Raw genomic sequence first — 17,411 nt, forward strand, 5'->3', positions numbered from 1 at the left:
AAAAATAAACAGAATATTACGTACTCTGAGATGCTCCCATAGGACTGAAAAATGTTTTCCATTATATATTTGATAACTTGAATCTATGTTCTATAGTTGACAACACAATATCCTCTTTTATTTTCATCTCATATATGTAATTTCCTGCCAAAATGGTATATGTAACCCTAGCATAATACTGCATTAATAGGTGCAGACCTGAGAGTCGCTGCATATCAGCACGAGGTGCAAAGACAACGCAGCGAAACTCACCTTTTCAATGATGACACAATTATATAGCTGTAATAAGTGGAAATCTATACTCTTTTATGCCAGTTTAATGATGACATTTATTTGCGTTTTATTTGTATTAACATATCGTTCTATGGAAAATGAAATAAGGTCCTGATTATTAAAAAAACATCTAGATATCTCTAAAAATGTATATACTGTATAACAAAATTCGACCAGAATATTATTTCTTTACCTTGACCAAAATATTAATATATGTGTCTCATTGTGCTCTGAAGTAAATCTTTAAGTCAACCTGATGTGACCGGAAATGGTGGTACTGACATTTTGTCCTAAATCGGAGGAACTGATAATATTACAGACCGTGATTAAAGATATAATTAATTTGAAGAATAATTACTAGTAATAAATGTACGCGCTTTAGCCATCACATACTAACTTTATGCAGTACAGAATGTGTACTGTTTGGCAGACAAATGCACCTATTGCTAGGCTCTTTTTCGGATTTCCTCTGTCTTCATGAAATGATTATATATGATCATGACATGATTATATAAGTGTGATATTAAAAGCAATGAAGTTATATATATATATATATATATATATATATATATATATATATATATATATATATATATATATATATATATATATATATATATATATATATATATGTGTGTGTGTGTGTGTCTGTGTATGTGTGTCTGTGTGTGTGTCTGTGTGTTTGTGTGTGTTTGTGTGTATTTGTCTATTTCCATAACAATTAGATGGTATTTCGTTTGAAAACTGATCAGTATTATTGTACCTTTTGTGTGGTTTGTCTTACTAAAATGTTAGATCTTTTACATGACATCTTCATATCATACATATGCTGATTTGATAACTTAATGTGTACTATGGCACTCAAGGAATACAATTTAAAAGTATGCATCCATCTACATAACAGAAAAAATTGTGATAAATATGAATTTGTTGGTAAATTATATGACAATACATAAACTTACAAGAAGGAAATTGTCTTTGCAGCCTTTGGAAGCTTTTATATTTATATGGTTCAAGCAATAATGACGATACACTGATCGTTATATCAGTAACAGTACAGGAAATTGAACTAGAATCTGTACATTCGAGCAATGATTCGCACTTTTGATGTTAAGTAACATCTTCCGTTTGCATGCATTGAATTTACCAGGTGTTATTTGGCAAAAACATAATCGTATCGCATTATATGCTGGACTAAAGTATTAGAATGGCCTAGTGTTATCTGAGACGTGCTATTAACATATGATCCTGAAAAAGAAAACCTGCACTAGAAATGAAATGAAACCTTTGTAGTTCGCGGTAAAGTGGTGTATTATATTCGTGGAACAGTTTGTGATAAATGTACAGATCAAACAATCACAACGCAATATGTGAGATGCATAATCGTGCAGTTTTTGCTAAAAGGGGAGATATTTTACTTACTATTTCTTTCTTGTATCGTTGTACCTGAAAGAATATAATAAATGTAATAGATATTTGAATCTTGTGTTAGAAGAATTTGATTTTAGTTGCAAAATATTCTTTTGAAATTTCTACATTTTAAATAAAGAATCAAATAACTATGTGAATCTGAATGAGGTATATGTATATCGGAAGTTGATCGCCTCTTGACACTTAACATCCATGACGTTGACACTTAACTTCGCAACTTATTTTAAATGCTCTTGCATATACAAAATATTAGTTTTGTTCACAAATATTGAATTAACTGTTTTATATACCCCGATGAACTGTGAGACATCTTGAACTTTTTATTTTGCTCTGATTAACATCAAACATGTAGTACTGTATTACACCCCTGCTTGAGTTTCATCGGTGATTAATATTAATCATGACTGTTGTATACTGTATTACATACACCATCTAATTAATATGAAACGCGAATGTAGCATGATAATGTGTACACCCTGTTATGTATTTTATAGGTATGATTTTAAGACATAATGTTTATACATTTAAACGAGTTAGTATTTGAAAAGTTCAATTATGTGTTCTTAATAATATCTGCATGATTATGTCAGTAAAATCATTTACACAGCTCTGGTATGTGTGGGCGATGTGGAAACATAGACCCTGGCTTCCATACAAAATATTAGCTCAACGATTTTTGATCTGTTGGGAGTGCTACAACAAACAACACAGACTCTGCTGTTGCATAGTGTGCTGACAATTTAGGGTCTATGTTGTTTGTGCTAATGATTAATCATAACAGATTAAATAAATCTAGATATGCTGGCACATGATGTGCCGACAGATCTGGGTCGGCGATCGGTTTCACCTTATAATCACGTATACATGGTATATAAATGTTTGAATGCGTGTCAAACTACAGTTAGTATAGACAAAGATCTGCCGGAGAATTAAATTAAGATCAATATTGTTCACGTGAATTACACATAATGTGACGAGCATGATACTTGCTTTGCTGGAGAATATGAGTGCATAATGTATGGATTCTGATACGCTGACTTATCAACAAGTCTAATTCAATTTGTGTTAAATTTAAGTATCCAATTATCAAGCATCTTTACTTCTGCATTTCATCGGCCAAAAAAGTTTAGGTTAAATAGAAAGTTCGGCCTTCATACTAGTGATTGGTGTCAAAATCCGCATCAGATTCAAAGTTATGTTGCCTATTTTGAAAGCTGAAGATACTCCGATATTCAAAGTTGTGCTGTAATGTAGTTCTCACAGGCCTGCACTATGCTGTCCTTATCCAAGCAGTCTGAGGCAAACTGAATTAACTCCGTTTCTCTACAGATAATGCCTCACCCGAATATACCACTATTTTAATAGCTATGATTTATATATTATTTGTATGCAAGTCTAAATTTCTCAGATAGTTTCTATATTTTTGTATTTACTAAATGTGTTTACTCCACACTTATTAAGACATATATATATAAAATAACAAGGATGAATGCAAGAAAATTGTATTTCTGAATATGTGGCACAAACTTGAGACTACAGCTTCATGCATATGATATAATAACATTTTCAAGTGCCACTGGACTTGCATCTTTCACACTCCACAAAAACTCAGTTTTAAAAGAAACAACACAGAACAGGACATTATTTTAGCATGTCTTAATCTAAGTGCTAAATATATTACATTGCATTAAATGATGCAGTCAAGAAGCATAAGGAAGCAGGTCTGGGCAATGATCATTGAAGTAATTGTCAAAATGATACTTTGAATCTAATGAAATAAAAATTGTGCAACTTGTAATACTCTCGGACGTTTCTTTTATTCATTCTTTTTTCAATCCCATACCCAAATTATGTGTCTCACTACCAGGGTTGAATACACATTATGAAACTACTGTAGACCTCTACCATGCAAAGAATACTTTTTTACAATAGTTTTACTCCTTCAGTATTAGCATGGTTTTATTACCATAAATACACGGATGAAATAAAATGTACGTGTCGCTACCACATAAGTACACGTTTATTTATAGCTTTTCTTTATACAATTGTTGACCCAGATTTTCATTTCTCGCCAAAATAACACCATACAAATGACGAGTGTCAAAACTTTGAGCATCAATTTCTTCAGTCGAGAAATTTAAACAGATGTTGCTTCTAATGAAACAATGACAATATAAAAATGGCTGCTAGTAGCATAAGTGGATGTTGGTGTCAACCTGCGTGACTTGACAGCCAGACCTAGATTCATTAAACACAAGACTACTTGGCATAGAAAGGGTTTATGATTATAATTAAAGCACAATTACAACCCATCACATGCCACGAGTAATGTTACCTGATCAACAGCCTGAGCATGCTGATTACGGAGGGCCTGTATCTCCTTCTCCGCCTGAGTCAGTTTCATTTCTTTTGTGACGGCCTATAGTTGGTATAGGAAAATAATAATATTATGTTTCAGCCACCTCTCAAACAAGAGTACAATGTTATAAAATTATTTTTTGTTAGATAATGCAAACCATGCTGATATACATTAATGCAAATATACCTTGAATACATATCCGTATACAGTTTGTAAAACTACAATTTATGATAACTAATTAATTGAAGTATGCTCCAATAAACGTTTCATTAAGTCGATTATAATTAATTTTTATTTATTATTGTCCAACAAGTGCTATTGCCAATTTTGTGGATTTCCGTGTCTTTTCAAACTGTGTACTGCATTTAATGCTGACAATGTATACTATTAGTCAAGTTGTCTGTACCCATGTTTTTACATATTTGTTAGAACTTAGTTTACAAATAAATGTTACAAAGATTTAAGATAGTCGTCGATGTTATCTTGAACAATATTGTTTAGTCTTTAGTTCCCTGGATGAAAGGGTAATGACAAATTCATACATTCATCAATGTGTATTCCTAGAAACAGTTACTCTAGAATGCTACGTGTTTATCTCATTTCTGTTTTGGCATTCATGCTCCTATTAATCAATCTGAGATAACTATGGTTATATAATGAACATATTTAGGGTGCATACAACATAAAAGCGTTTCAAAAGAGAATTGAGGAAAACAGGAACGTTTCAAATAATGACATACGTTAGCTGTATATTCCTCATATTGTTTTTTTGTACTGAGGAGTTGTTCATCAAGGGCCTTAACTCTTGCTTCCATTCTCTGAGACTATAAATAACAGGTACGAGCAATATATTAGATTATTAAATCCATTCAAAATACTAAATTAAGTCGTTTTCTATAAATTGCTGTCATTTAGCATGCATGCATTGGTTAGCTAACAGTTTAGAAGTTTGATAAACGCAAATGTATACTAATTAATATACAAGGTATCATACATACATGGTTGTTATACACAATACCAAATTATATAAAGTTTGATTAAATATAGATTTCCCAATATATCTTGCTAGACATGCAAGACCTTGTCTGTATTGTAAAGTGACTATAACTGTCATTAACATATGAATCTAGATAAAAACAAATTAAATATCCTGGAAAATGTGTACTTAAACATGCAGACTAATATGTCAGTTGCAACTGCAAACAACAACATACAACATGATATGCCACTTCATCAAGAATTGATACTTATAACACCTAACTAACTGCTTGGACCCAGATTTAAAATTGCATTATATGCTGGCAGATATGTATCAGTTGGATTGTATATGGAAAACTAATCATATAAATAAATTAAAGTATAAATAAAAGGAAAGTGCACTTTATTAATATTTCTGGTAACAAACACGCCTGAAATAATTCTGTGTAATATTTGCAAGGAAGTCAATGCGTTGAAATAGTGATTAGTGTAAGGACATGTATGGTCAGGAAATGAAACCATTTTGGTTAGGTTATACCATCCATGTGCAAAGTATGGCCTATACTCCGATTCTACACAGTTATATTCATGTCATACATTTTGGCTTCAAAATCGCTATCTGGACCTCAACCTAGTCAAAAATTAACATATATGGGATATAGTGACTTATATTTATTTAACTTACTAGTTTAGAGCTATTTCGGAAATAACATGAATCAGGAATCCGTTAACAACCGAGTGTTAATTTAATCATAACGTTAAAATTTCAGAATAACAATTTAATTTGGATATGTGAAGACTAATGAGCCTTAAAACGGACGATATTAAGCTGTATTAAGTTCTGTTTTCAAGTTAATATTTATTTTCTAGTATTTCTTCAAAAAGAACCAAATTCGGCAATCTTGGAAACATATGGTTGTATAATGAACCTATTTAGGGTGCACACTATAAAATAAGCCTTCCAAAAGTTCATGTAAAAGAGAATTGGGGAAAACAGGAAAGTTTCAAATAATGACATACGTTAGCTTTAGCTTCCTCATATTGTTTTCTTGTACTGGAGAGTTCTTCCTCAAGGGCTTTAACTCTTGATTCCATTCCCTGAGACTAAAAACAACAGGTACGTGCAATACATTAGATTAGTAAATCCATTCAAAATACTCAATTCGGTCATTATCACTGAAGTACTTTCATTAGCAAACGGCCATGTGTAAGATAACAGTTTAGATGTTTGATAAAAGCAAGTGTATACTAATTGATCTTTAAGGTATCATGCATACATGGTTGTTATACAGAATACCTAATTCTACAATTTTAGCTTACATGGAGATCTCCCAATATACTTTGTCAACCATACAATACCTAGCCTGTATTGCTAAGTGACTATAAATGTCATTAACATATGAATCTACTGTAAAACAAACTAAATATCCAGGAAATTATACACTTACCATATATACAGACTCTTATGTTAGTTCCAACTGCAAACAACATACACCATGAGATGCCACTTCATCAAACATTGGTATTTCAAGATATATTCTTTTATTCTACTGATCACACCTAACAAACTGCTTGGAAGAAGATTTACAATTACACTATGTGACGGCACTCTGTGTCTATTGAGTTGGCAGTTCGATAGGGCTTATGAAAGATTGCATATGGAAAACTAATCAAATAAATAAATAAAGGCATAAATAAAATGAAAGTGTACTTTAGTAATCGTTCACGTAACAAATACTCCTGTCATATATCTGTATATGACTGACACCAACATTTCAATTGACTCGTCGTCACCATACATTTAGGATACATCATTTTAGAGGCCAACCATTAGCAGCATTTGAACCTGTCTCTATGGATTTCGTAGTAAAATCGTGATGAATAGTGCACGAAAGGCATGTGAATTCGATCCAATTCCAACATCACTGCTGCTTGAGTGCTTAGATCCATTATTGCCTTCACTAACTGCTGTTATTAATACCTATCTTTCATCAGAGGAATTAACGTCATTTTTCACATTTGCCATTGTAAAGCCTCTGCTGAAGAAACCAACACTGGACCATAATGATTTAAAGAGCTACCGCCCAGTCTCTAATATCTCATTCATATAAAAAATTAGGAAAAGTTGTTCTATCCCAATTTGTATCTCATCTGAATTCAAACAGTCTTTTTAGCAATGTACAATCTGCATATCGCCCTTGCCACAGTACTGAAACTACTCTTCTAAAAGTAGTTAAAGACATTCTATCTGCCTTGGATAGCGAAAAGATTATAGTCCTCACACTCCTTGATTTGTCTGCAGCATTTGACACAATGGACCATGATATATTACTTCACAGTCTCCAGCATGTATTTGGCATTCATGATACATCCTTACTGTGGTTCAAGTCCTACTTAGTCAACAGGACACAAATTGTGTCTGCAAATGGAATACACTCCAGCCCAGTTGTTCTATGTTGTGGTGCTCCACAGAGGTCTGTTCTGTTCTTGGACCTGTTCTCGTCATTCTGTACACTCAGCCGCTCTCGAGTGTCATAGATCATCATCTAGTGTCTAACCAATTGTACGCTGATGACACTGAAATATACAAATCTAGCCACCCAACTGAAATTGATGCTACCATCCAAGGTATAGAGAGGTGCATTTCTGATGTGAAGTCATGGATGACATGTAACAAGCTGCAGATGAATGATGATAAAACTGACACCATTTTGATACAACACAAAGACTTTCTCATTCATATCATTTACCTCAAACAATAAATATCAGCAACACAAACATTAAATTCACACAATCAGTACGAAACCTAGGTGTTACTCTGGACAGTACTCTCACATTGCACCAACATGTCATGAACATATACAAGGCTGTATATCTTGAGCTGAGACTCTTCAGCTGAATTCGCAAATATCTTTCAGTTGATGCCACTAAAACACTTGTGTGTTTATTAGTACTTTCAAGACTGGATTATTGTAACACAGTTCTGTCTGGTTCATCTCAATATCTACTCCAAAATCTTCAAAAAGTTCAAAACACAGCTGCTCGGATCATTATTAGAGTACCACAATCAGAGCACACCTCCCCTCAGCTCTGTGCTGAAATATTGATATGTAATAATGTATATGGTCGGGAAATGAAACAATTGTGTTAGCTATACCATCCATGTGCAAAATATGGCCTATATTCCGATTCTACAAAGTTGCATTCATGTTATACATTTTGGCTTCAAAATGTCGTTCTGGCCCTCCACCCTGATGAAGTTGAACATATCTGGAATATAGTGACATATTTATTTAACTCACCAGTTTAAAGCTATGTTGGAAAATAATGAATCAGGAATCTGGTAACCAACGAGTTTTAATTCAAGCAAAAGGTTACAATTTCACAATAACAATTTCATGTGAATATCTGGAGACTAATGAGCCTTAGTACTGACGATGTTAAAATGTATTAAATTATATTGTTTAGTTAATATTTCTTTCGTTATATTTCTTCAAAACAAACCAATTAGTATTTTGTTCTTTTCTAACCAAATATTTAATCCAAGACAACGAATTTTGACGTTATCATCTGCATTACAAAACTTGACCCCCATGAGTTAATAAACGGGTGTTGTAATATCATTTGTTTATAACCATGTCTGATAGTCAACCATCTGCCTATAACCATACATCCGCTTGTGAAATGTCGCCAAGCCCGGTACACATTTCATCTAGGTATTAGGGTTCAATGAGATGGATATCCTTATTGACGTCTTGCGTTGGGTCTATGGGATCAGTGAAAATGTAAAGTACACAAAAACTGCAATTGAAATAAGTATACATGTATTGGGTGTTTGGTATTAGAGGAAATTATTTGCAGGTGTATGGTCTTCAGATGAATATGTAATGACTAAGCACGTATGGTACACCTGCCTTTTCACAATTTACGTACTAACAACCTAGGCTATGTTTCATCAAATTATATGTAACAATTAATTGTGATAGTCTGGATAAATGAGCAGGTAACTAGGGGATGACCATGATATGTGAAACTCAATCATGATATATAACTGAGCACATCTTCGTTAAAAATCAAAATTGATTCAAAGTTAAGCTGCAGACAATTATTCAAATGAGAGTTACAATTGCCCTTACAGTGTGACTCACATTGTGGCTGCATGAGTTGCAATGGACGCAATAAACATTATATAAATAAGTAATATTCAATTAGATAAATACATTAACAAATCTCAATGGTTCTAATGTTCTACTATAGACATGGATATATGTTGTTCTTGATCCTGAACATGAAGAAAAAGGCACGACTATCATATTCGTCACACCATATGTTCAAAATACAATATAAAGGCTACTGCAAAGTACTTGGACAGAAAATCATATTAAAAAATGAGGGGTAGGTGGACAATATCATGACATAATATGCAAATAAATTAAAAGCATGATCATTGGGCAACCAAGAAAGTCCGTCCAGATAGTAATGTGAGATATTCCAGTTTCACATTTGAGAACTACTGACAGTTCATATCGGATATAAGTCGGAAAAGCGTGATGTAGGAACATGTATTCTTCTCTATATTTCAACTCTACTTGAAAAACTAAACATCATAACGATGCATCAATCATTCTAGATACAGAACACTAAAATTGACTGATGGAACACCCATTTCAATCATATATATATATATGTAAACAAATATATATATATATATATATATATATATATATATATATATATATATATATATATATATATATATATATATATATATATATAAATAGCTCTGTTACACTTACATCATGCAGTTAAATGTAATATATATATATATATATATATATATATATATATATATATATATATATATATATATATATATATATATATATATATATATATATATATATATATGTGTGTGTGTGTGTGTGTGTGTGTGTGTGTGTGTGTGTCATGATATTTCAAAACTAGAAGAAGAGGGAAAATCAGGACATATTATACATGACTGTAAGCCAACTCCTTATGATTGAGTCAGGTAAAAAACAACACCCATTACTAGGGATTAAAGAATTATAATAAATACACATTGGGAATTCTTGATTCCAATAATACTCAAAATTTTGACGATTCAGATTATTAATGAAAATTGTATAAGATTTATGACTCTAGTATCATGCTTATTTATGGATACATTTTTTTTTTTGTTTCTAAATATTAGCATGTGCTGCTACTATATTTTGAAAGCTCTCCGGTAATTCTTGGCATCCATCCGTCTACGAGAGACGATGGTGTAGCTTCAGAGTAAGTGGTTGTTTCGTCTTCTTCCTGACTGACCATTAAGCGTTCTTTATGTTCCTGTCTGCGTCGAATTTCTGAACGACCTGTCTGACAGCTATTCGACATTAGGAGCGCTCGTTAGCAGAGTTCTCACAGTCTTTGACGTTGATGTTGGCCGTCTTCATGTCCTTCTTGCAGACATCTTTGTACAGCAGACGTGGTCGTCCAGTCGGTCGTGCGCCTTCTGCTAGCTCTTCGTAGAGCATGTCCTTGGGAATGCGGCCTGTGTCCATTCTCTTGACGTGCCAGAGCCAGCGAAGTCGCATATCTTTGAAAATGGAGAACATGTCTCTCTGTTGTAGAAGAAGTGTGCTGAGAACGCAGGCCTGGTACACGCGCAGTTTGGTCTTCTCAGTGAGTTTGCGTTGTTCCACACCCTCTAGTTTAGTCTGGCCATTACTACTGCTGCCTTGCCAATCCTGCCTTTCACCACAGAATCAATGGTGAGCGAGCTAGAGATGGTATACCCGATTTATGTGAAGTTCTCAACAACTTCCAATATGTACCCATCGATGGTGACGGAGGGAGGGAACTATGCGTCCTGCGCCATCACGTTCGTTTTCTCCAAACTGATGGTCGGTCCAAAACTCTTACGAAAATAGGAGAGGATACATGCTAGTTCCTACGGTATATCTTCCGAGTGTGATTGCAAGGCTGCATCGTCGGCGACGAGCAATTCAGGGATGAGAACCTCTGTGACTTTAGTCTTAGCACGGAGAGGGGCGATGTTGAACAGATTGCCGTTAGCCCATGTAAGGATGTACAGTCCCTCACTGCAGTCCTTGAAGGCGTACTGGAAAAGCATGGAGAAGAAGATCGCAAAGAGTTTCGGTGAAAGGACGCAGCCTTATCTCACCTGCTACTAACTTAGAGGCCTCCCATGTTGCACCATTGAAGCGCACTCTGCTGTGCATGTTCTCCTGGAACGATGTGACGACAGCGAGCCGTCGTGGTGGGCAACCAATCTTCTGCAGGTGCCAGAAGAGTCCACATCGACCGACCAGGTCAAACGCCTGTGTAAGGTGCATGAAGGCAATGTAGAGGGGCGTCTGCTGCTTAGGAAACTTCTCCTGCAGGTTGAGTAGTGAGAAGATCATATCTACAGTTGACAGACCATCTTGGAAGCCACACAGGGACGCAGGGTAGACGATGAAGGATAGGGTCTGCAGGTGCGTCGAGGCGACACGCTCGAAAGCGTTTCCGACGATGCTGAGGAGGGAGATGCCCCGGTATGTGTTGCAGTAGCTACGGTTTCCTTTGTTCTTGTATAAAGTGACGATGTTGGCGTCATGCATGTCATTGGAGAAGGGTCAATGTTCCCAGCAGAGACAGATGAGTACGTACAGGGGCTGGAGCAGTGCTGATTTCCGGCTCATGAGGACTTCAGGGAGAATGCTCATGCTTCCAACAGCCTTCCCACAGGCGAACCGATCGATTGATTTTCCGAGCTCTTCCAGTGTGGGCGGTGTGTCTAGGTCCTCCATGACTGATATGTCTCCTTCTTGATACCCTTGTAATGCCTCTTTCATACCCGGTGTCGGCAGTTCTTTGTCTCCTGGGCAGAGGTTCAGCCAGTAGGTGTTGGCACAGCGGCAGGCAGTCTGCTGTGCGTTGTTCCTGTCATACATGGTGGCTTGTAATTTGCTTGGTGAGGCCTTTTATGCCAGGAAGGCTTTCCTCTTCTCCTCAGTCACGGGCTCCATCTTCTCCCAGTTGGCCTCATACCAGTCGGCGTTTTTGCGCTCCTTCTTCCCCTAGGCAGCGATGGCTGAACTGTTAATAGCGTCACGGAGGTTGGACCACTTGGATTCTATGGCATCATCAGGTGTCGCTTTTGTTAGAGCTTCCTGTAATTTGCTGATGAACTGTTGTATTTTCTCTGGGTTGTTTGAACAGCGGTTGTTGATGCGTTGGCGAATCTTCTTATTGGTGTCGTGTGGCTTCTGGGGTATTATTTGCACCTTGCTAGCCACGACGGAATGGCCCGTCCCGCATTAGGCACTGTGATAGCTGATGGTAAGGATGACACTAGTCAGTTCCCCACGCATGGTGATTACGAGTTCTAGATGGTGCCAGTGACAGAAACGTGGGTGTCTATATGACACCTGGTGGATCACCTTGCATTTGAAGAAGATGTTGGTCACAAAGGGACTATGGGAGCAGCACATCTCCAGAAGTCGCTGACCATTTTTGTTGATCTTGCCCTTTCTGTGAGAGCCGAGACAGGTGGACCAGGCCTTGTGGTCAGCTGTGGCCAGCTCCCACTCTATCATTGAAGTCTCCTAGTAGGTAGATGCCTTCAGTGTTGGTGATACCGGATAGTGCCTGATCCAAAACCTCATATAACTTGTTTTTGTTCTCGTGGGTGGAGCAGAGGGTTGTGGGGTACATGATGAAGATGATGTTGGGGCCTGGGGATGTAGACAGCCGGTGGGCAATGATCATCTCAGCACCTGATCACGGATGTTCAATGACGGCGACTAGAGTGTTCTTTACAGCGAAGCTGCCCTACTGATGCACACGTTCGTCGGATGGCTTCCCTTGCCAAAGAAGGTGTAGTTAGCTTCCCTGATGGTGCTGATGTCGTCGCGTCTGTTCTCCTGGAGGCCGGCAATGTCGACGTTCAGTCGGGATAGTTCTCTGTCAATGACATCGGTCTTCTGTGAGTTGTCGACCTGTTGAAAGTCAGCTGTGATTCCAGGACACATAGTCCTGATGTTCCAGCTTGCGGAACGAAAAGCTGGAGTCTTCTTATTTCTTCTTTGAATGTGCCATGGTGCGGAGTTTGTAGCCCACTTGTCGAGATGGTTCTCTAAGCTCTAAGCACCCAGTACATTAGGCAGGCCATGGCGGGTAGCACCTTACTGAGTGCGCGCAGCCCAGATTGAGAAGGGCTGTAGCTGTCAAGTGAGACTTGGTGATCTCTCCATCCGTCGGAAACAAACCCTGGCAAAAGGCTCTACGCTAATCGAGCTTTGACTTAGAACCGGTACACTGTTACTTCCCGTGTTGTGCTAAAGCCTTACGAAGACGCTGAAGTGTCCTCTCTAGTAGAGCTACGAAGCCTGGGCAGGGTGGTATCGATAATCAGCTGTAGCCCATGCAGCATATCCCCCTTTTCCACGCAGATAGTGGTCCCAAGGGAACGACGAATGCAGACACAGCTTGGCACTTACGGCATCACAGGAGTTGCCGGAATAAGGTTAAGGTCAATGTCAGACCGCCTTTTGGACTCCGTCTTCAGATTTTATGTCGGGGTTTAATGCCTTAGCCTTTTCGTGAGTGAGTATAGCAGGAAGTCATCGGAGGTTTGGAATCTGAATTTTCCTTCTCCTAGATGAGCTGCCATCCAAGGTTTACGAGTCCCATCTACCCGAAGCGACTGGTTTTAAGGCGCCAGTCGTAATTAAGAAAGCAGAAATCATAAATGTCGCCTTCATACAAATATGTGTGGTATGTAATGTTATCGGTATAGTTAATCTTTATTTAAATTTGCGTTTAAGTATTTGCTGAGTAGAATTCATGACATGGGATGAGCGTCTCTCTCTCTCTCTCTCTCTCTCTCTCTCTGTGTGTTTGCGTGTGTACGTGTGTGTCTGTGTGCCAGTGTGTAGATCTGTAAGGCAATTTTCCAAATTGTTAGGAATAATGATTACGCACATGATAATAATGGATATACACTAATCGCAGTTTATATAATGGCTACTAAAATCGACGCATAATGTGCACTTTCTACTCTTCGTTCATATTCATTATAATAGTTTATGTCTTCATTTCTTTGAAGAAGATACATGACTTATTATTAAGGTTTTAATGCATAACTGATGCCAAATAGAAGAGTTTTTTTATGATAAGTTGATGTTATCTGAACAATGTTTGTAACATTGCATCCTAAAGAAAAAGGAGCATGTCAATGAAACGGTAACTTATAAATGATCACTTAAATTGGATGCATACCTACATGATATTTACGTACGTGTCTTAATACCCAGATAAGATTATTATGAAATACAAATTATTTTTTTTACTGAGGGTTGATATATTAATACTTACCCATTCTTTCATCTGTTTTTCTTCCTGAAAGAATATAATAAATTTAATATTATAAAAATTGGATATAATCATATGCATCAAATACAAATGTAGCGAATGCAGATACTTTACCTTAGTATTACACAATAGCTGGCATCTGACCTAAGATAATGGAACGGTTGTGTCATGCGGATTTTTCGGTCCTATCACGTTTCTCTTTTTCTTTATCCAGAAGAAATAACAATAATGAGCTGCCAAATTGTGTACCGTAAAAACTAATGATCTTATGTGACATAGGTAGTCATCATAATACCAGTAACAAACACACATATTCATACTGATTTTATTTCTTTTATCTTAAAATGTGATTAAATAATTTATTTGATACGCTCATGTTTGGTTACAGGTCGCTGTTCACTAAATGAACCTTTCTTCCGGTCGTGTGGTTGGGGATCATCATTCACTGAGGTTATAAGTCATTTGTTAAAGCTAACATTTCAAAAATCACACTGGGACACAATGGAGTGTCTGCTAAACAATCAACAATGACGACGATTGCGAGTTGTTTTCAATCACTTAGAAGTGTTTCGCAGTATTATCTGTGCCAACACGAAATAAAAGTTGACACATAAGAACAAAAACTATTTGTCTATGCCAAATGATCACTATCGGACTAATTTAACATAAACATGAATACTACTCGGGTCCAATAAACATCATCCTACAAAGATATCGAGGAAACACTTGATTCCTCAATAATTTCCATGTCTACGGATGTTGATTGGGTTTATTGCGTACACAGATAAAACATACTTGAGCCCAGTAAGCATCGCCTTTGCTCCGACATATAGATAAAAGTTAACACCCGAGAAAACAATATATTATCAATGTCGTATAATATTGATTGGGAAAATGTTTAATAAAACGTAAAAATGCTTGAACCTATTCAACATTGACCTGGTCAATCATGACTCGCTTTCGTCCACTTGTTTGATATCAGTCACAAGTGTAATGTGCTGATTTATCCAAATCCCTTAAAAATGTAATCAATCAACATCATTATTCCGTCTTGACGTATGACTTGACAACTTGGTCATCATTAAGATAACCGATGCGACTCAAAATGGTGAGCCTGAGTAAGAAACTATCTCAATGGAGATTAACTGATACAAATATAAGTCGTGGTAAAAGATGAACGGTATTTCACGCATAATTATGCTTTACAACTATATGAATTTTAACAATCATACTTCAATTTTATAACATGCGTGATTTGTACATTTTTTTGAAAGCAATATGATTAATACTTACTCTTTCTTTTTTCTCTCTTTCATCCTGAAAGAAAATAATATATATGATTTTAGACAAGGTCAAGAAATTACCGCTAATTTGCTTTTAAAGAGGCAGTAGACACGCATTCCCATATTCGAAAACGAAATACAGTGCATTTCATTTCTTCAACAGACTATTCCAAAACCGATGCCATTTAAAGTAGCCCTACTATACGGGTTGTTACGCATTTATATTTCCGAATTTCATCGTATCTGTCTCTTCTCTAGATTGTACATATACATTAATAAGGTGCAAAGTTATCTTTTGTAAGGAACGTGTAATTGTTTAAATAAAACGTATAATCCTTTGCTGAATAAAACAGCAGATACAATGGTAGGCAGCCCACGAAGTGTCAAATCAAAGAAAATTACATCATTTGAGGCAACGTTGCTTTTTTTATTTATTTTGTTCAATCATGATTTGTTTGTACATGCAAATCGAACCGATGTGGATAAGTATGGCATATGGAAACTGGTAATTCCACGAAAAACAAATTGGTGTTGATAAATATAGCACATGTCAACTTGTCATTACATGAAACATAAATCGATGTTAATACACGTATATCATATACATGAAATATAATGTGTTTGAATATGTTTAACACGTGGTAATGTGTCATTAATCAGAACTCGTTTTGGATAAGTATAACACATTGTAACTTGTTAATACACTTGATCCTAGTTAGTGTGAATGCGTATAACGCGTGTTATATTGTATGAAATATTGATGCCAATGGTGACGAATCCAAACTACGATTACGAGTGTCTAAATGACATATAATTTAGAGTGATCAAAGTTTGCCATCAGTTTAGTAGGCTCTTTAAAGTCCCAGGCGTTATATACAGACAGACAGATAGATATATAGATAGATAGATAGATAGATAGATAGATAGATAGATAGATAGATAGATAGATAGATAGATAGATAGATAGATAGATATAAAGATAGATATATATATATAGATAGATGGATAGATAGAGAGATAGATATATATCTAGATATATGCATAGATAGATAGATATATAGATCTATATATAGAGAGAGATAGATAGATAGATATATAGATAGATAGATAGATTGATAGATAGATAGATAGATAGATAGATACATACATAGATAGATAGAAAGATAGATAGATGCATGCATGGATTAATAGATGGCCGGATGGCCTGATGGATGTATGGCTCTATGGATGAATGGATGGATGGATTCCTTATCGAACCATTTTAGCAATTGCTAGATAACAAAAAAATATCCTTTTAGATATTTCAGATGTAACAGAAGGTATTTTGGAAATGTATTGATATATTAATGTTGAAAACATGTATATATTAATGTTGAAAACCAGTTTAAATGTGTGACAAGTTCCAAGACATGATATCAGCTCAGGTTCAGATGGGCTTAAACGGTAATGTGAGTAAATATTGTAGAGTGTAATGGACGCTTTCAACAATATCATAAAAAGGCAGCTCAGAAAAAAGTGCTTATGAAGACACGTTTATGTACCAGTATATTCATTGTTACAAAATGTTTCATTATTGAAGTGATATGAGCTGAGGGAGGCCAGGATAACAGTTGCATTGATCTTTACTATCCACATTGTGAACATAGTCATGGGATCGAGGTTTACGAAATGTTTGTCATATCGCATAATTACGATAATGATATTTC

This window comes from Sinohyriopsis cumingii, chromosome 14 (genome assembly GCF_028554795.1).
Source record: "Sinohyriopsis cumingii isolate HCF-2022 chromosome 14, ASM2855479v2, whole genome shotgun sequence".
In the NCBI taxonomy this organism is placed as follows: domain Eukaryota; kingdom Metazoa; phylum Mollusca; class Bivalvia; order Unionida; family Unionidae; genus Sinohyriopsis; species Sinohyriopsis cumingii.